Genomic DNA, 17,776 nt, shown 5'->3' on the forward strand with positions numbered 1-17,776 from the left:
ATATGCCAAAGTGGCATATTTTGAGATGGCATGACCTGAACTTTTTCACCATCTTTTTCTTAGAGTATGGTAAAATAGGAACTGTCTGAACTGCTTTAATTGTATCCTATTAAGAGGTATAAGGGCGTTTAAGATTCCTTATAGCTTTCTATCAACCAGTTGTAACAAAACACAAATATTTAATCTATGTTTTAATATGAAATCTCAATTGTATTGCATGGATTCATTATTTTGGCTAAAGGGGAAGACAACCTTCCCCTTAACGGAATTTGAAACTTTGCCCTCAGATCCAGGGTGTAAGAGAAATCCTCTCTACTTAAAGAGAGAAGTTTGGATTTCTATGGCAATTGTTTTTGGGAGCAATTTTAGATAGAAGATCACAGACCTTTTGGATCAGATATTGAGATCAATATTATGAGAGAAAAGAAAAAGAAGAGGGAAATAAAGCCAGGGAGAAAGCAGAAGTGGGGACGCTTGGGAAGGAAGGGAAGGAAGGCAGAGGGAGGAAGGAATCTAACTGCCAAGGGCCCCCAAGCTAAGAGAGCTCCAAGAATGGGGTGTTGACTTGGGAGGTGCTGGCAAGTAACCAAGACAAGAATTGCTGCCGTGGCCACTGTTCAAATGTCTAGAAGCCTTTTTGTAGCACAGTCCTAGCCAGCTAGACAAGATGTCACCATTCGAGTAGGAACTTCCCCTTACCTTCACAAAGTACCTCACTCAGTTATTGTGGGAGGAGAGCCACACACAGGCTGAGCTTCAGTAACAATTGAGGACACCCACTGAACACCTAATGGGATGGTGGTGAGAGGCTCTGTCCCCTGAACTTGAAAGCCAAAATAGGCACACCTGAGCACCCCTGAAACAGAGTGGACACCCCTAGTACCTGATGGGACTAGATGGGCATAAATATTAAGATGCTGCCCTCAGGGAGGCAATAGAGCTGAGATGGGAGGCTCTGAAGACAGACTTGTGTGGGTGCTACCCTAGTCTGTTGCTTGCTAGCTGTGTGACCATGAGCAAGACCATGAGGTATAAACGAAGGAACTTTATACCTCAGTTCTAAAACTTGTACAATGGGGATAAAAATTGGTACCAACTTCACAGGCTCCATATCGGGATTAAAAGAGTTAATACATTGAAAGAATTTAGAACCATGCTTGTCACATAGGAAACATTCAGTAAAATGATAATGATGCCATCTAGTATTTAGATTAAAGTTGAGAGTCATCACCAATATTCTGTAACTGTTAGCGATATTTTATAACCTGATAGGTCTAATAACGTATATGAAAACTGAAGAACTATATCACCCTCTGAATAAGGGACTAGTTGTCTCTAAACTCTCAGCATCTAAGATGTGGAAAGTTTTTATAGTTTTTTTCTGAAATATTTTCTCACAATGTAGCCCAGGAGAAAGTGCACAGGCTTTGGAGCAAGGCAGACTCCCCAGAGCATCCAGTGGCCTGTTTGCTGCCAAAGTCACTTTCACAGACACCTGTAGAGAGAACCCTGTCTCAGCCTGGAAGCCAGTTACTGCTAATTGGCTAAGCCTCTCTTTATCCACTCACCCCAAGCCTAAAGAGAAGGCTGTCAAAATTGACTTTAGTGGAGCCATTTTAAAATGGAGTCAGAGCTGCTTTTCCAGAGAAACTGCCTTGCTGTCTTGAACCTTGGACTGGACCAAACCTTTGGAATCAGCCAAAATGGCAATTGTTTTACAAACAATTGTTTGAGAAGTCAGCAGGAGAACAGACATCTTGATCACAATGACTGATGATTGTGGACTTTCTGAAGATAGAATCAATAATCAATCAATGTTTAGCCAAGACTAGCTCTCTGCCTCCAACTCCAATTAAAATTCTTTGTAATATATCCTCCCTTCTTTGACTTTAAAAGCCCCTGACTTTTACTCCCTCGACACTATTTGGGTTTCTACTTGAATCTGTGTTTCCTGAATTGCAATTCTTTGATCCTAAGTAAACGCTTTGCCTCTTAAACTGGTTTCTGTTTTTGCAGGTTGACAAGGCAAAGGGCAGTGCTTCCCACTCTGAGCTCCAGATCTGACCACGAGACTCTGTTTTTATTACCTCTCTTTTTGGTTCTCTTCTCCTCCACTTAGTGGTACTAACCTGGATCTTGGGATGATGTTCCATGACTTCTACCTCTGCTATCCTGAAGGTCTGAGCCTTTGGGAACTGAACCTGGCTAATCTTAGATTTTGACCCATTCCCTAATCACTTCAGTTTAATTTGACCTGCAAGAAAAGATTCTACTTCCTCTTTCTGCATAGTTGCTGTCAAGTCTCCCTCTACAGGTACAAAATTTAAACTTTACCAATGATGGATTTGATTAAGCTGCCATTTACCAATGGCCAAAGACCACATTTTGGCTCTTGGAAATCTTACAGCTGGAAACCTTATAGAGTTATGTATCCACGCCTGGTAGAATTTAGCAGATGCCAATGGTGAGGAGGTGGAGACAGGAGATTCTTGGGGAACAGAGCTACTAGGGTCTGAATGTTTGTGTCCTGCCCCCAAAATTCATGCATTGAAACCTAATCCTCAATGTAATAGCATTGGGAGATGGGGCCTTTGGGAGGTAATTAGGTCATGAGAATGGAGCACTCATGAATAGGATTAATACCCTTACACAAGAGGCCCAACAAAGCCCGCCATGTGAAAACACAATGAGATGTCTATGACCCAGAAAAGGGCCCTCACTCTACCATGCTGTCACCCTGATCTTGGACTTCCAGCCTCTAGAACCATGAGAAATAAATTTCTGTTGTTTATAAGCTACCCAGCCTATGGTATTTTGTTACAGGAGTCCAAATAGAGTAAGACAAGAGCATAGCAACATGCACATAAAGATTGTGCGTGTGGCAAGCATTCTGAGGCACTGCAGGTCATTTTGTGTGGCCTGTTACAGCAATCCCAAAGCAACTATTTAACATAAATAACCATATATACATGATTTTGCTTTAGGTAGGATTTGGCCTTCTCAGTCTTAGAATCTCTCCTTTTATATAAGGCTATGTCCCCAAAAAAAGGACATCCCTATCAGATCACACAGCCTCCAATTTAGGGACACTGCCAACTCGATTCTCCTCATCCTTACAATTACCACTGATAAATGGCAAGCAATAGGGTATATTGGAGCATATGAGGAAGCCATTTGGTGTAAAACTAATTCGGCCTGAGCTTGTTTTTCCAAAAAGGGCCTGTGGCCTCCAAATATTCATTGTATATCTGCTTTAAGCAATTAACATGTCCCAAAGACAAGAAGATGCCCTTAAGATATGGATGCAACATCCCCCACCTTGGCATTTCCTTAAGGATAAGCATTTCTCCCTAGGCTAGGATTTGATTGTTGTGCTCGTCCTAAGACCACCCAGCTTGAGACAACAGACCTGCCACCAGCCATGCCCATGGAGACAGCAGACCTGATACCTGCTGTGTCCATCAATTGCTGTGCCGACAGGTCAATCTTGTGGCTATTGTAAAAGGGACGTTGCAATCATATGTGATACATGCTCTTTGACGGTATATAACCGCTCCGTACACCCCACTTCTTTAGTGCCCTTCCTTCCTTAGGGAAGGAAGGCCCCGGGCTATATGGTCCTCAAAAGTTGGTTGATAATAAATTCACCCCAATTTTGATTTATAGATTGATTATGGATTATTTGCCTCGACACTACTTTATATCACCTGTTTGGGTCACTGCATTCTCAAGCTCTAAATGATCTCTTTAAATAGGATTTCTCAACCACGGCACTCTTCACACTTGGGGACAGATAATTCTTTGTTGTGAGGGGCTGTTCTGTGCATCATAGGATGTTTAGCAACATCTTTGGTCTATACCAACGAGATGCCAGTAACAACACTCTCTGTACTACCCTCTCCCGTTTATGACAACCAAAAATGTCTCCAGACATTGTCAAATATCCCCAGAGAGTAGGGGAGTGGATGAAGGGAAAATATCACCCCCAGTTGACAACCACTGCTTTAGACCAAACTGTATGTACACACTGTGGGAGGTTCACTTGCTCTGACACAGGAACCTGGGTGCTCCCAGATACCAGACACCTTTTTTTTTTCTTTATAGGTCTTCAGTGAAGTTTATTTTGGTTACCTTTTATAAATTACTAATTTTTATGCTTGCCCACTTTCCTAGTATATTAGTTTCCCACCTGCAATATCCTGAAAAACCAAACCCAAGATCTATATTTTTAAACATACGAATAAGCCAAAACAGCCACTTCTGGGCAAAGGAAGTCTCTTACCAAGTATTTAAGAAGACACCCACCAGAGCCTTGTAATCCTTCAGGTATGTGGCCCTTCTGGCTGGTTTCCTCATCTATAAAATGAGCAGATGGACTGGATCATAATTCATAAATTCAATGAATAGACAGAGGAGAAGCGCAGAAAACAGGCCATAAGGGAGACAGCTCTTTGCAATTGTCAAAGTTGTCCATGATGAATAAAGGAAACAGTGAGCAGAAATGGCCTTACACAAAAATGTTCACAGGTCTAAATGCAAAATATCAATTATAAAGCTAACAGAAGAAAATAGAGAGAATACCTTTAGAAGTTTGGAGTGGGAAGGTATTTCCTAAACAGCCACAACAACAAAATACATAAACTGTAAGGATTTGACTACCTTAAAGATTTCTATTAAATAAAGATCATCAAAGAAAATTCAGCAGACCAGTTGGGAAAAGGTATTTCTGACATCTAAAGCTGACATGGGATTTGTATTCCAAATATACAAAAGAATCAATCCAGCAAGAAAAAGGCAGGAGTCAATAGAGAAAAGAGTAAAGAACGTGAATAAGCAATGCATAGAAGGGAAGACATAATCCCTGGGAAGAGACAATCAGCCTCACTAGTAATCGAGGAAATGCAAATTCAATTAGAAATCACCAAGCACAACTCATACATGTGGAGAAAATTTAACTTCTTACTTTTGTCCTTAGATCATCTGATCTCTCTCATAATTATTTTGAACCCTCTAGTTAGAGGCAGGGCAAAGAAAGGACGTGGGAGGATGAAACAAATGTCCAGTCCAGTTTAAGTGTTGTCCAATCTGAACATTTACACTGTTACTTTAGCTAGTGCACTCTCTCTTGGACACACACTCTCAGTCTCTGAAATAGCCTTCCTCTCCTCTAGCTTGGTTCCCTAAGATGTGGTAGGGACACAGGCGGGACAGGTGTGAATTATATCACCTTCAGTGCTCCTCTACCTCCTCTGGTCTCAGGGCGGTGTCCTTTTTCACCTGGGTGCTGCCTGCCTCCTGGCATTCATGGCAGAAGTCTGTTCTGGTGCTACCCATCATCTTCTATCCTCTTGGTACGGTCCACTAGCACTGCCTGGCTAACTCAGTTTCACCTCAGCCCCTACTGATGCTAACAACCCTCTAAAGTCCCTAGGACTCCCATTTGTCCCCAGTCCAGGCAGTTTACTCTCTCTACCCTTGGCCATCCATTTTGCCCCTGCTAAGATGAGCTTCTCTGGCAAGCTCAACAGCCAGACTCTCCTCTCAGACCCATCTATGGGGGATGGGTCTCAGGGGAACCAAAGGCAGATGAGCAAAACTCAATCTTAGGCGTTCCCTTTGCTTCCCTATAGTATCACCCAGTCAGTCTGGCTCCAGCCAAATGCAGTCACTTCCCAAAATTCTAAACGGGCATTATGGTGGGGTCTGGGAACAAGGTGGAAGTGGTGGGGATCAAGGAAAGCTCCCTCCACTCTCCACTTTACCTCCACTCAATTAACGTACCTCTCTCTTTTGAGGCCAAAACTTGGAGAGTAGAAAATCAGAACACATATCTGCCTGACTGGTCTCCCCTCTTTATCTACCCCACAGTTCCTCATGGTGGAAAGCAGGTTGCCTTTTGTTTTACTTCCTCTGTGTCATGTTCTCTCTCTCCCACTGAGCAGAGTTTTCATGGTTTTACTGTCATAGGCAGAGTAATATCATCTCTATATGGAAATGGAATTCTGTGAGCCTGTATTCTCCAGGCTTTGTTGCTGATCATCTAAAGGGAGAGAAAATTGAATTTTAAAAAGCCTGCCTCAAGAGAGTAATCTACCTTGCAAGGCTAGTTGCTTGTTGCAATATCCTATTTTGGATATCACAGGCTGCCTATTTCCTCATCAGTCATCCTTCAAGTAGAAGGGTACTTCAGGCCAACCAGGGCAAAAGGAAAGAAAGAAAATCACATTAAAGTAGTTATACATTTTACCCATTGTTTCCTTATTTATATACATGTTAAGGCAGAGTAAAATAGTATCCTTCTTTTAGTGATTTCCTAAGGAATGTCATCAATCTATATTACACCCCAGACAACTCAAGTTGCTAAACTGGCTTCATGATATGGTTAGTTTTTAAATGAATAACAGAAGTGAATGATATGAATTTAAAATTTTTTACAGATGAGAATTTAAGCAAAGCATCCAATATCAATAGGTGTCATCTTATGAATCTAAAAGCTCTATAAATCCAGTGTATTGGGGAATTTGCCTAGCAAGATTTTTCCTGTTCTCATACAGGTCTTCACAGTTTTCAAGTGCAAAAATTTATTTTAACCCAAAAAAACCCTACATTCGGACTTATTATTTGTTTTAATTCTGGTTTCACAGAAATAATTACTTTTAGTTTCTCATCATTGTTTATCACATATCTGAAGTACATTTGAGAGAAAAAATAAATACAGAACTTTAAAATGTGCTTACATATCCCACAATGGACATCCAAAAGAAATTCACATTTAGGAGCAATCCATGTGCTTTAAATAAACACAGGATCACAATATGCTAATATTTTCATCATAATACTGGAGCCTAAAAGAAGGTGTTTATTGAATATAAAAGATCACTTTCACTCTTCAGTATAATAAATTCTCTCTTGTTATTTAACAATTGCTTTCAGACACCAACCCTTTCTGCTTTCCAGTATAAACTTTCCAGCACAGAGTAGAAATCCAGGAGTTCCTCTCACAGCCACTGTGATAAACTGAAAGTGCCTTGGACTAGGAACAAGAAGGTCTGAATTCCAGCCTCTCCCAAATTCAGGTTTCCAATGGCCAGCTAAATGTCACTATGTCCCACAGGCATCTCAAACTCAACGTGCCCAAGATTGAATTCATTATCTGTTCTCCAAACATATTCCTTCTTCTTTGAGCATTATTCTGGTTAATCATTATCCTGTAGCCAAGACACTCAAATTGCTTGGGGTATTTTTAATTCAGATTCTTCCAAAACCAACTACCCACCAGTCACCAAGTTCTCTAGATCATCCTATAGAATGTCTCTGAAAATTGTCTTTTCCTACTCATTCTAATGGCCACTGCTTTGGTACAAAGCCACTTCCTCACTGCCTGAATTATGGCAAAAACTTCCTAACTAGGCTCTGTTCTGCCATTATATATCCTTTCTAACTCACCATCTGTTGCCAGAATATCTATGCTAATGATAACTTCAACTTTACAGAATGTACTCTTTCCAGAGCACCTTCAAATATACCTCTTTGGACACATCTGATCACACCATTCTTCTCTTAAATACCATTGATAGCTCAACATTTGCTTTAGTTTTTTGTCTCATCCGATTTTTGATTGTAGAGTAACATATAATGCCCTTAGCACGGCATTCAAAGCCGTTACAACTTAGATCCTGCATATCTTACACTTCAGCACCAGAATACAATCCATAGCCACCTGTATTAATTCCCTGGGGCTGCTGTAACAAAGTACCACAAACTGAGTGGATTAAAGCAACAGAAACATAGTGTTGATCTGGAGGCCAGAAGTCTGAAATCAAGGTGTCAGCAGGGACATGCTCCCTCTGAAGGGGCTTGGGAAGGCTTCTTCCTTGCTTCTTCTAGCTTCTGGTAGCCCCAGATGTTCCTTAGCTTATGGCAGCATACCTCCAATCTCTGCTTCTCTCTTCACATGATATTTTTCTTGTGTCTCTTCATATCATCTCCTTTCTATGTGTGTCTGACTAGGTGTCCAAATTTCCCCTTTTTGTAAGGATGCCATTCCTATTGGATTAGGGCCCACCCTAAGGACCACTTCTTAACTTGCTTATCTCTGAAAAACCCCTATCTCCAAATAAGGTCATATTCTGAAGTACTGGGTGTTAGAACTCCAATATATGTTTTTTAGGGGAACACAATTCAACCCATAACGTTATCTGAAGAGGACAAACTCTTACATCTCCTGGCCTTTTCATGCCATTTTTCTGACCTGAATGCCCATCTTCCCTCCTCAAACTCCTCAAATATGCCCTCTCTCCTGTACATTCACTCTACTTGAATCTTTTCCTACTCTGGAATAAGGTGATCATGCTGTCATTCTATGGTCAGTCAGGGAGTCCATAGTTTCATGACTTGTGTTTCTGCTCCCCCAAATCATTGAGCTTCTCTGCTCCCTACATGGAGCAGAGGGAGCAGAATGGCCACTACAGAACATGGATATGAAGGTACAGGATGATGCCCCAAAATGTGGTGGGAGTAGAAGTAGAAGCAAGAAAACTATGATGTGTGGTATGGATTTTGTGTGTGGTATGGAATGCGTATGTGGTGAAGAGTGTGGGTATAGTGTGGAGTTTGTGTGTGGTATGAAGCGTATGTGTGGTGTGAAGTATGTGTGTAGTGTAGAGTGTGTGTGTGGTGCGGAGTTTGCTTGTGGTATGGAGTGTGTGTGTAGTGTGTAGTGTGTGTGTGGTGTGGAGTTTGTGTGTGGTATGGAGTGTGTGTATAGTGTGGAGTTTGTGTGTGGTGTGGGGTTTGTGTGTGGTATGGAGTGTGTATGTGGTGTGGAGTGTAGAATGTGTGTGTGGTGTGGAGTGTGTGTGTGTGCATATACTTAGGATGATTAAACGGCAAAAGGTATTCAGGGACTATTGTGAATAGTGATAATGGTAATAGAGGTTAGAGAAGTCACAAAGTTAGAAGATATAACATAAAAATAGTTTGGTATTATAACAGTAACAGAAATTATAGTAGCTTTTATGAACTGCTTACCATTTATTCCAAATCACTGTGGGAGATCAAAATTTGGCCACCCCAAAATATATCTCTTTACCTTGATTATTTTCTCTGATGGACATTTGACGTCCCCCACTAACTGCCTAAAGGAATTTAACTCTGGTTATGGACAGACTGGCAGGGTCCTCACTAAGCCCATTATTTTCAAAGTTCTGTTTACCAAACATTTACATTTGTAAAAGTATCTCCCTCTCTTTACTGGGAAGAGGGGGGGATGGTCTTATCTCTGGAAACTCTTTTCAGTACAGAAGGAGAGGACTTAAATCTTCATACTCTTGATTACTGTGATTTCTGTCTCCCTCCTGTCTCCCTGCTAACCCCCAACATCCTCCTTTGTCTTTAGCTAAAGATAGTATTTAAGAGGAGAATCTCTGCCATTTTGTTGAGAAACTCAGTTTCCCTGGTTTCTCCCATGTATACATGTTACTAAACTTGGTATTATTTTCTCCTGCTAACCTGTCTTTTAATTATTTGGCCAGCCACAAGAACCTTAAGGGAAAGGGCAGAGGGGGATTCTCCCTCTTCTCCAACATCACCATACAATGCAATGTTATCATGTTTGTCATTAAATGTGTAGGCTATTTTTGTTGGAAGCTTTTTTTTTCTGGTTTTCAAGATTAAAATCTATATCTATGGTTAGCATTTATATCTTTCACTCATGTAAGATTCTTGTCAGCTCAAAAAAATTAAAAGATTTAGAAGAATCGCTGCTTTAAGGAAGGGAGCCAGGGATGGGATAAACTACCCATCAGCAGCCCCTTTTTCTTTTTCCTCTCTTTTTCTCCTTGTCATCTATAGACACCTTGTACCTCTCACCCCTTTCCTTGCTCTGGACTAGTCTTGTTCTGGTTGTTGAGAACTAAGGTTGCTCCAGAGAGAACTGAGCTAAGTAGGAGGAGAGAAGTTCTCCAAACACTCAGACACCTTGTGGAGACCAGCTGGTGCTACTGCTTGTCTCAGTCTTAGGGGACTTACAGCAGGTAGGGAGTCTTGTTGCCTGCCTAACCTGAGATGCAGCAAAGCAGAGTCCCTGCGGGGCTCAGAAATGATCCAACATTTCCACCTTTGGGAAATAGTCTAATTAGAAGGCAGCAGCACAACCCAACACAAAGGCTACTTCGAAGAATTTCTTTCTTAGCTGTTGTTTATCCTTTCCACTTTTAGAGCTGCTGGCTTGAAGCTGTGCTATTTGAAGGAAGAAGTGTATATAAATACAATTGGTGTTTATATAAGCCAGGGAAAAATGGAAATCACACCAGGCAAAGATGTTGGCTGCCAGTTGGGAGGCTTGATTTGTCTTGGTTTGTGAGTTCCATTTCTACCCAAAGGACTGAGATATTAAGGAAATTTGCAACAGCTGAAAAGAAAAGCTTTGGCATTTTGAAGGATGTTTGAATGCTACATTCTATTCCATTATTTTCTTTCACTTCATTATAGTTTTCATGACTTGGGACATAGTGTGAGCCTTAAAAAAAAATCTGATGAATGTAAACGAATGATTTGGGTAAACACAGAACTAAAATTAGCACACTGTTCATCTGCAATGAAGAATAGCATAAAGCTTACACTCATTCTTTTTCTTTCTTCATGCCTTCAATGAATCTTCTACATATTTTTGTTTTTCTTGTAAAATACAAAGGCATACAAAAATTTCATAAAATTCCCTTCCTTTGCTCAAAATTTTAGACTCATTTGACTTTTTTAAATAGGATTTTACAAATAGGAACAAATTAAGCTAAATTATATCAAAACGATTTCTTTTAAAAAATCACACACAGGGCCGGCACCGTTGCTTAGCGGTTAAGTGCCCGCGCTCCGCTACTGGCAGCCCAGGTTCGGATCCCAGGCACGCACCAACGCACCACTTGTCCAGCCATGCTGAGGCCACATCCCACATACAGCAACTAGAAGGATGTGCAACTATGACATACAACTATCCACTGGGGCTTTTGGGGAAAAAAAAAAAGAAGGAGGATTGGCAATAGAAGTTAGCTCAGACCCAGTATTCCTCAGCAAAAAGAGGAGGATTAGCATGGATGTTAGCTCAGGGCTGATCTTCCTCACAAAAATAAATAAATAAATAAAAATAAAAATAAAAAAACACATACAAGGGGCTGGCCTGGTGGTGTAGTAGTTAAGATCACACGCTCCACTTCAGCGGCCTGGGGTTTGCAGGTTCAGATCCCAGGTGCAGACCTATGCACCACTCATCAAGCCATGCTGTGGCGGCATCCCATATATAAAATAGAGGAAGATGGGCACAGATGTTAGCTCAGGGCCAATCTTCCTCAGCAAAAAAGAAGATTAGCAATGGACGTTAGTTCATAACCAATCTCCTTCACCAAAAAAAAAAAAAAACCACATACAACAATTTTAAATACTCTGACTGTAGGAAATTATTAAGAAGGATAGTTATACCAGCAGAGATAAATGGTTTTACTATGTTAATATATTTCCTTACATAAGAATTTTTTTCTTACATAAACAGTACTTTTTACAATTTGAGATACTGTACACTCTTCTTTTTTTAACATTTGTTTTTGTGAAATATCAGGCGTACAGAAAAATGCATAAAACAATTGTGCAGCTAACAAATGGATAAAAAGAGAAACCCTCATAACCACCACCCTGTTTGAGCATTGTTGGAACTACAGAAGCCCACCATCAATTTCCCTTCATGCTGAATCTCTTACCAAGCAACTTTGCCTTGGTTATAATTTTATTATCCAGGTTGCCTGACCACCAGGAGAAAAGAACATTGATGCCAACACAAGTATTCCATCCCCCACGAGATTTTTTTCTTTTCTCGTTGTGAAATATTCTTATCATTTTGGTTTTAGATATCAGTGCTTTGAACTTGGTTTCTGAGAATCTCCCCCCAAGAAATGGATCTGATCTTGGTGCTGCCAAAATCACATTTCCAAGTCTGAAACACAAAGGCCAGAAGTTGGCATGAGATAAAATCACCAAGGTCATTATGAAGCTGATAGAACGTGAGCCTGCTGGCATTCCCGGGGCAACACGTGCTCTCTCTTACACATTGGCTTAGTACACAGGTGCTTTTTCCACAGACATTTTGCTATTTTAATTTTGGAGCAGACAGTTTGTCTACAAATTAAACTAAAATTGCAAAAGAACAGCCCAAGGGAAAATATGACTGCCCAGCACTCTGCCCACCTAATCTTTAATCTTAATTTCAAAACTGTTGTTGAAGCTGTGCTCCAAATCTAATATCGAGAGTTTACTACAGAGTCTATCTAGGACTCAGGGAGCTACAGAAGACATATACCAGATGTATAAACAGCCTCTTCCTCCTTCCTCTGTCCTGCCTTTAGGAGAGTTGGCCTCCTGTTACTATATCTAATCGCCCAGATATACCCACTGGGTTTCCTACATGCTCAAAACAACACAAATGAACAGAGGTTATAATTTCCCTGCTCAATAGAAACAGGATAAGATCTATACAGTCTCCTCACTGAGGCTTTGGCCAAATTGAGAGAAGGAGAGGGAGGACAAAAAATTTACTAAGATACAAGTGATACTAATTATATTACATTGAACAAGAATAACTTGAGATATAATGAAAACACAACTTTCTGGGTCTTCCATTTCAGCGGGAGAAACATTTTCCTTGCCACTGGATAAAAACTCACCAGATTCCATGATTTTCTTTTCACTTTACATATAAAATAATTCTATCATCACTTGAATGTATTACAGAAATGTAATCTGTTTAGTCCAACAAATGTAATGTTTAGTAATCAACACTTGAACATTTATCGAAAGGTAGGACACTCTCCTGGCCACCTAAGGCTTACATTGGTAGGGTGTCTTATTTGGAGAAAAGTGATGATATGGTTAGTTTCTCCCCTCTTTCTCTGCTCACCTCCTCCTGATTTTTTAGCAGTAGTTTTCACCTAGCCAGTGAAAGAGAAAACAGGGAAGGAAACAGGATGGAAAAGTTCCTACTTAGTGAGAGGAGGGTCCTAGGATTAACTCTAAACTCTCTGGGCCTGTCATGTGTCAAAACTTCATTCTCTCTCCCATGGGCTCTTCTGTGAGCTCGTGTGGGCCCTCTGGTGGGTCCCTCTGACCACAGCTCCCCCGACGTGGACTGTGCTTCTCTTCTCACTGGCCTTTTTCCCCATATCAACTCTGAGGTGTGGAGTCTTCTCACCCTTATAGGTGGTCTTCTTGGGCAGGCTTCCTGCTCTTCTTGCCCTGCTGTTGATAGTAGTACTTTAGTTACATCCACTCTCTCACTCTGCTCTTTTATGTTCTCACAGTGAGTAGTCATGGAACTTTTGTTGTTATTAGTGTCGTCGATTCTGACTCCTAGTGACCCTGTGTACAGCAGAGCTGAACCCTGCCCTGTTTTTCTTGCACCACCCTCTGATTTTCTCACACTATATTAGACAATGCTTCTCTGCTATTCATAGGGTTTTCATGGCCAATTTTCTTGGAAGTGGCACCACAGTATGACAACTGACAGACAGGTAGTGTGGTTCCCTGACCAGGAAACAAACCAGGAGCTGGTTTGTTTCTAGTGCTTCTTAACCACTAGACCACCAGGACTGGCTTGTCATGGAACTGGTCCTTGAAGAATCGACTTTGAAGATTCCTTCAGCATGGTATGGCTCACACTCACTTTGGTGTCTGCCTCAGTTGAAACTTTATTTTTAACATTCTGGGGGAGGAAGTCAAGATGGCGGCATAGGCAGACTCTGAACTCACCTCCTCCCGTGGACACAGCCAATTTACAACTACTCGTGGAAAAATTACCCCTGAGACAGAACTGAAAACTGGATAAGAGGAACTCCTGCGACAACGGACAATCCTAACTGAGGTAGAAGAGGCAGAAACTCCCTTCTGGAGAGGAAAAACGCCGCCTTCACAAGCCACAGCGCCTCACGGTCGCCAGGGGCAGCCCAGAGGTCCGCAGCCTCCCTGGAGGCGCGGGGTCCTGAGCCGGGGAGCGCCCCCGCTGTGGGCATTTTGTGGACCCAGCACAATCGAGACCAGCGGCAGAATATCTGACTTTGCCTGCTACTAAAACATTGGGGAGTACCCCCAGAAAACCCGGTTCACAAAGAAACTAAAACCGGCACTTAAAGGGCCCACGCGCAAACTCACCCGTTTCAGAAAGCAACCTAAAATCACCAGAAAGAAAGGTGTACAGTGCTTTGGTGAAAAGAGACTCACCTAATAGGCCCTGAGTGCATCTCGGTGAGGGGTGAGACCTCTCCAGGGACTGGGACATTGGCGGCGGCCATTGTTGTGGCCTGGTGTGAGCGTGCTGACACAGACGCCATTGGAGTTCTCCCTGAGGCCTGCTAGCCCAGGGTCTGCCCCACCCGCTAGAGCACCGATTTAATCCAGCTCAGCCAGGGCAGGCAGCCCACCCTAGAGACTGGCCCCACCCAACAACAAGCCCTCAGGCAACTGGTGGGCCTGCATAGATTGGTGACTAGATTCTCTGCAGCCTGGCAACTGAGCCGACTTCAGCAGGGCAGGGCTAGCACAAGGAGCGGGTGGAGAGTGTGGGGCGGTGGCAGGGTGTGTGGGGCTCCTGCCGTGGAGAGACTGGGTCTGCTTCGGGAGGTCGGGGCGGTCACACGGGGCAGGACTGTGTTGACTGTGTGTGTGGACCTGTGGGGGGCAGGGCTTGTCAGCTGCAGAAGACTTGTGCTTCTCAAAGACCCACATAGGGGGTTTGCCCCACCTTCCAAAGCCTGAAACTACTGGGTGCTCCCGTGCCTGAGGCCAGCCCCACACAGCTGTAATCCTCAGAGAGCTGACAAGAGACCTAAAGGCTGGAGGCTTATAGCAATTGTAAGGCCCTGAGCCTAACAACCTGCCACGCTGGGGGCCTACTCACTTAAAAGAAATACTGCAACACAAATGTGGTATTAGAACTTGCAGCCAACTGTGCTGGGGCTCCCCACAGCTGATAAAGAGACTAAAGGGCCCACAACAACTACAAGCAGCTGAGTATTACAACAGCTGGCCAGGAGCATAACTCGGTCAAGCTGGGCACCTACAGGGAGAGCAAAGAGACCACAACAGAAGGACACATGTAGCCCCTGGAACACTCAGAACTGAGAGATGCACACTGCAGGCCCCCTAAGGCATCACTTACATAAGGTCACCTATCCAAGAACAGGAGACATAGCTGACCTACCTAATACGTAGTCACAAGCACAGGGAAAGAGGCAAAATGAGGAGGCAAAGGAATAAATTCCAAGTAAGGGAACAGGACAAAACCCCAGAAAAGGAACTAAGTGAAACAGAAATGAGCAACCTACCTGACAGAGAGTTCAAACCAAGAGTGGTAAGGATGCTCACTGATCTGGGGAGAAGAATAGAGGAACTCAGTGAGAATGTCAACAAAGAAATGGAAGATATAAAAAAGAACCAATCAGAAATGAAGAATACAATACTGGAAATGAAAAATTCAATAGAGGGACTCAAAAGCAGAGTAGAGGATACAGAAGAACGGATCTGTGAGCTGGAAGAAAGACTAGAAGAAATTACCCAAGCTAAACAGGTAAAAGAGAAAAGAATTAAAAAGAGTGAGGATAGTCTAAGGGACCTTTGGGACAACATCAAGCGCACTAACATCCGTGTTATAGGTGTCCCGGAAGGACAAGAGAGAGACAAAGGGGCAGAGAATCTATTTGAAGAAATAATAGATGAAAACTTCCCTAACCTAAGGAAGAAACAGACATCCAGGTACAGGAAGCACAGAGAACCTCAAACAAGATAAACCCAAAGAGGCCCACACCAAGACACATCATAATCAACATGTCCACAATTAAAGATAAAGAGAGAATCCTAAAAGCCGCAAGAGAAAGTCAAGTTACATACAAAGGAAACCCCATAAGGCTATCAGTTCACTTCTCAGCAGAAACCTTACAGGCTAGAAGACAGTGGCATGATATTTTTAAAGTGCTAAAAGGAAAAAACTTACAGCCAAGAATACTCTACCCAGGAAGGTTATCACTCAAAATCGAAGGAGACTTAAAAAATATCCCAAACAAGCAAAAATTAGAGTTTGTCACCAAGAAACCAGTGCTACAAGAAATGTCAAAGGGACTGATTTAAGGGGAAAAGAGAAGACCACAAATAGGAAAAATTATCTATTTCCATGATAATAGGGTAATGGATACAAATGCACAAAAAAGAGATTAGATATGATATCAAAAACATAAATTGAGGGAGGAGAAAAGTTAAAGAGTAGAGCTTTCAGACAGAGCTCAAACTAAAGAGACCATCAATTCTGTATAGAAGAAGAAAGGAACAGAGAAGGCCTACTAAAACACTGAGAAAAAAAAAAGTTAAAAATGGCAGTAAGTACATACTTATCAATAGCTACTTTAAACGTCAATGGACTAAATGCTCCAATTAAAAGGCATAGGGTGGCTGATTGGATAAAACAAGAAGACCCATATATATGCTGCACACAGGAGACACATTTCAGAGCTAAAGACACTCACAAACTGAAAGTGAAGGGATGGAAAAAGATACTCCATGCAAATGGCAATGAAAAGAAAGCTGGGGTAGCAGTACTCATATCAGACAAAATAGACTTTAAAACAAAAACTGTAAAAAGAGACAAAGAAGGGCATTACATAATGATCAAGGGAACAATCCAACAAGAGGATATAACACTTGTAAATATCTCTGTGCCCAATGTAGGTGCACCTAAATATATAAAGTAATTATTAACAGATATAAAAAGAGAAATAGACTGTAACACAATAATAGTAGGGGACTTTAACACTTCACTTACACCAACGGATAGATCATCCAAACAGAAGATCAATAAGGAAACATTGGCCATAAATGACACACTAGAACAGATGGACCTAGTAGGTATATACAGAGCATTCCATCCAAAAACCGAAGAATACACGTTCTTTTCAAATGCACATGGAACATTCTCCAGGATTGATCACATATTACGCCACAAAACAAGTCTCCATAAATTTAAGAAGATTGAAATAATACCAAGCATCTTTTCTGACCACAACGATATGAAACTAGAAATCAACTACAGGAAGAAAATCAGAAAAGCCACAGATACATGGAGATTAAACAAAATGCTACTGAACAACGACTGGGTCAACAAAGAAATCAAAGAAGAAATCAAAAAATACCTGGAGACAAATGAAAATGAAAATACGACATGCCAGAATTTATGGGATACAGCAAAAGCGGTTCTAAGAGGGAAGTTTATAGCAATACAGGCCTATCTCAACAAACAAGAAAAATCTCAAATAAACAATCTAACAATGCACCTAAAGGAACTGGAAAAAGAAGAACAAACAAAGCCCAAAATCAGTAGAAGAAGGGAAATAATAAAAATCAGAGCAGAAATAAATGAAATAGAGACCAAAAAAACAATAGAAAAAATTAATAAAACCAAGAGCTGGTTCTTTGAAAAGATAAACAAAATTGACAAAGCTTTAGCTAGACTCACCAAGAAAAAAAGAGAGAAGGCACAAATAAGTAAAATTAGAAATGAAAGAGGAGAAATTACAACAGACACGTCAGAAATACAAAAGTTTATAAGAGAATACTACAAAAAGCTATATGCCAACCAATTCGACAATTTGGAAGAAATGGATAAATTCTTAGAATCATAAAACCTTCCAAAACTGGATCAAGAAGACGTAGAGAATTTGAATAGACCAATCACCAGTAAGGAGATCAAAACAGT

General features: G+C 41.5%; 1 long non-coding RNA gene across 9 annotated transcripts in view; it reads right to left on the reverse strand.

Annotated features, from left to right (window-relative positions):
• Positions 1–14,412, reverse strand: part of LOC147916162 (uncharacterized) — a 331,839-nt gene extending 317,427 nt beyond the window's left edge. For 5 of the 9 annotated variants that reach the window (XR_015553460.1, XR_015553456.1, XR_015553457.1 and 2 more), the window contains exon 1: positions 14,257–14,412. This is a non-coding gene — a long non-coding RNA (uncharacterized LOC147916162). Of the gene's footprint in view, positions 1–4,282; positions 4,357–14,256 lie in introns of all 9 variants that reach the window. The other 4 variants (XR_015553454.1, XR_015553455.1, XR_015553461.1 and 1 more) reach the window with 2 other exon arrangements.
• Between the last annotated feature and the right edge of the window lie 3,364 nt (positions 14,413–17,776).

This window comes from Ceratotherium simum, chromosome 10 (assembly GCF_057802395.1).
Source record: "Ceratotherium simum simum isolate JZ-2026a chromosome 10, ASM5780239v1, whole genome shotgun sequence".
NCBI classification, from domain to species: Eukaryota; Metazoa; Chordata; class Mammalia; order Perissodactyla; family Rhinocerotidae; genus Ceratotherium; species Ceratotherium simum.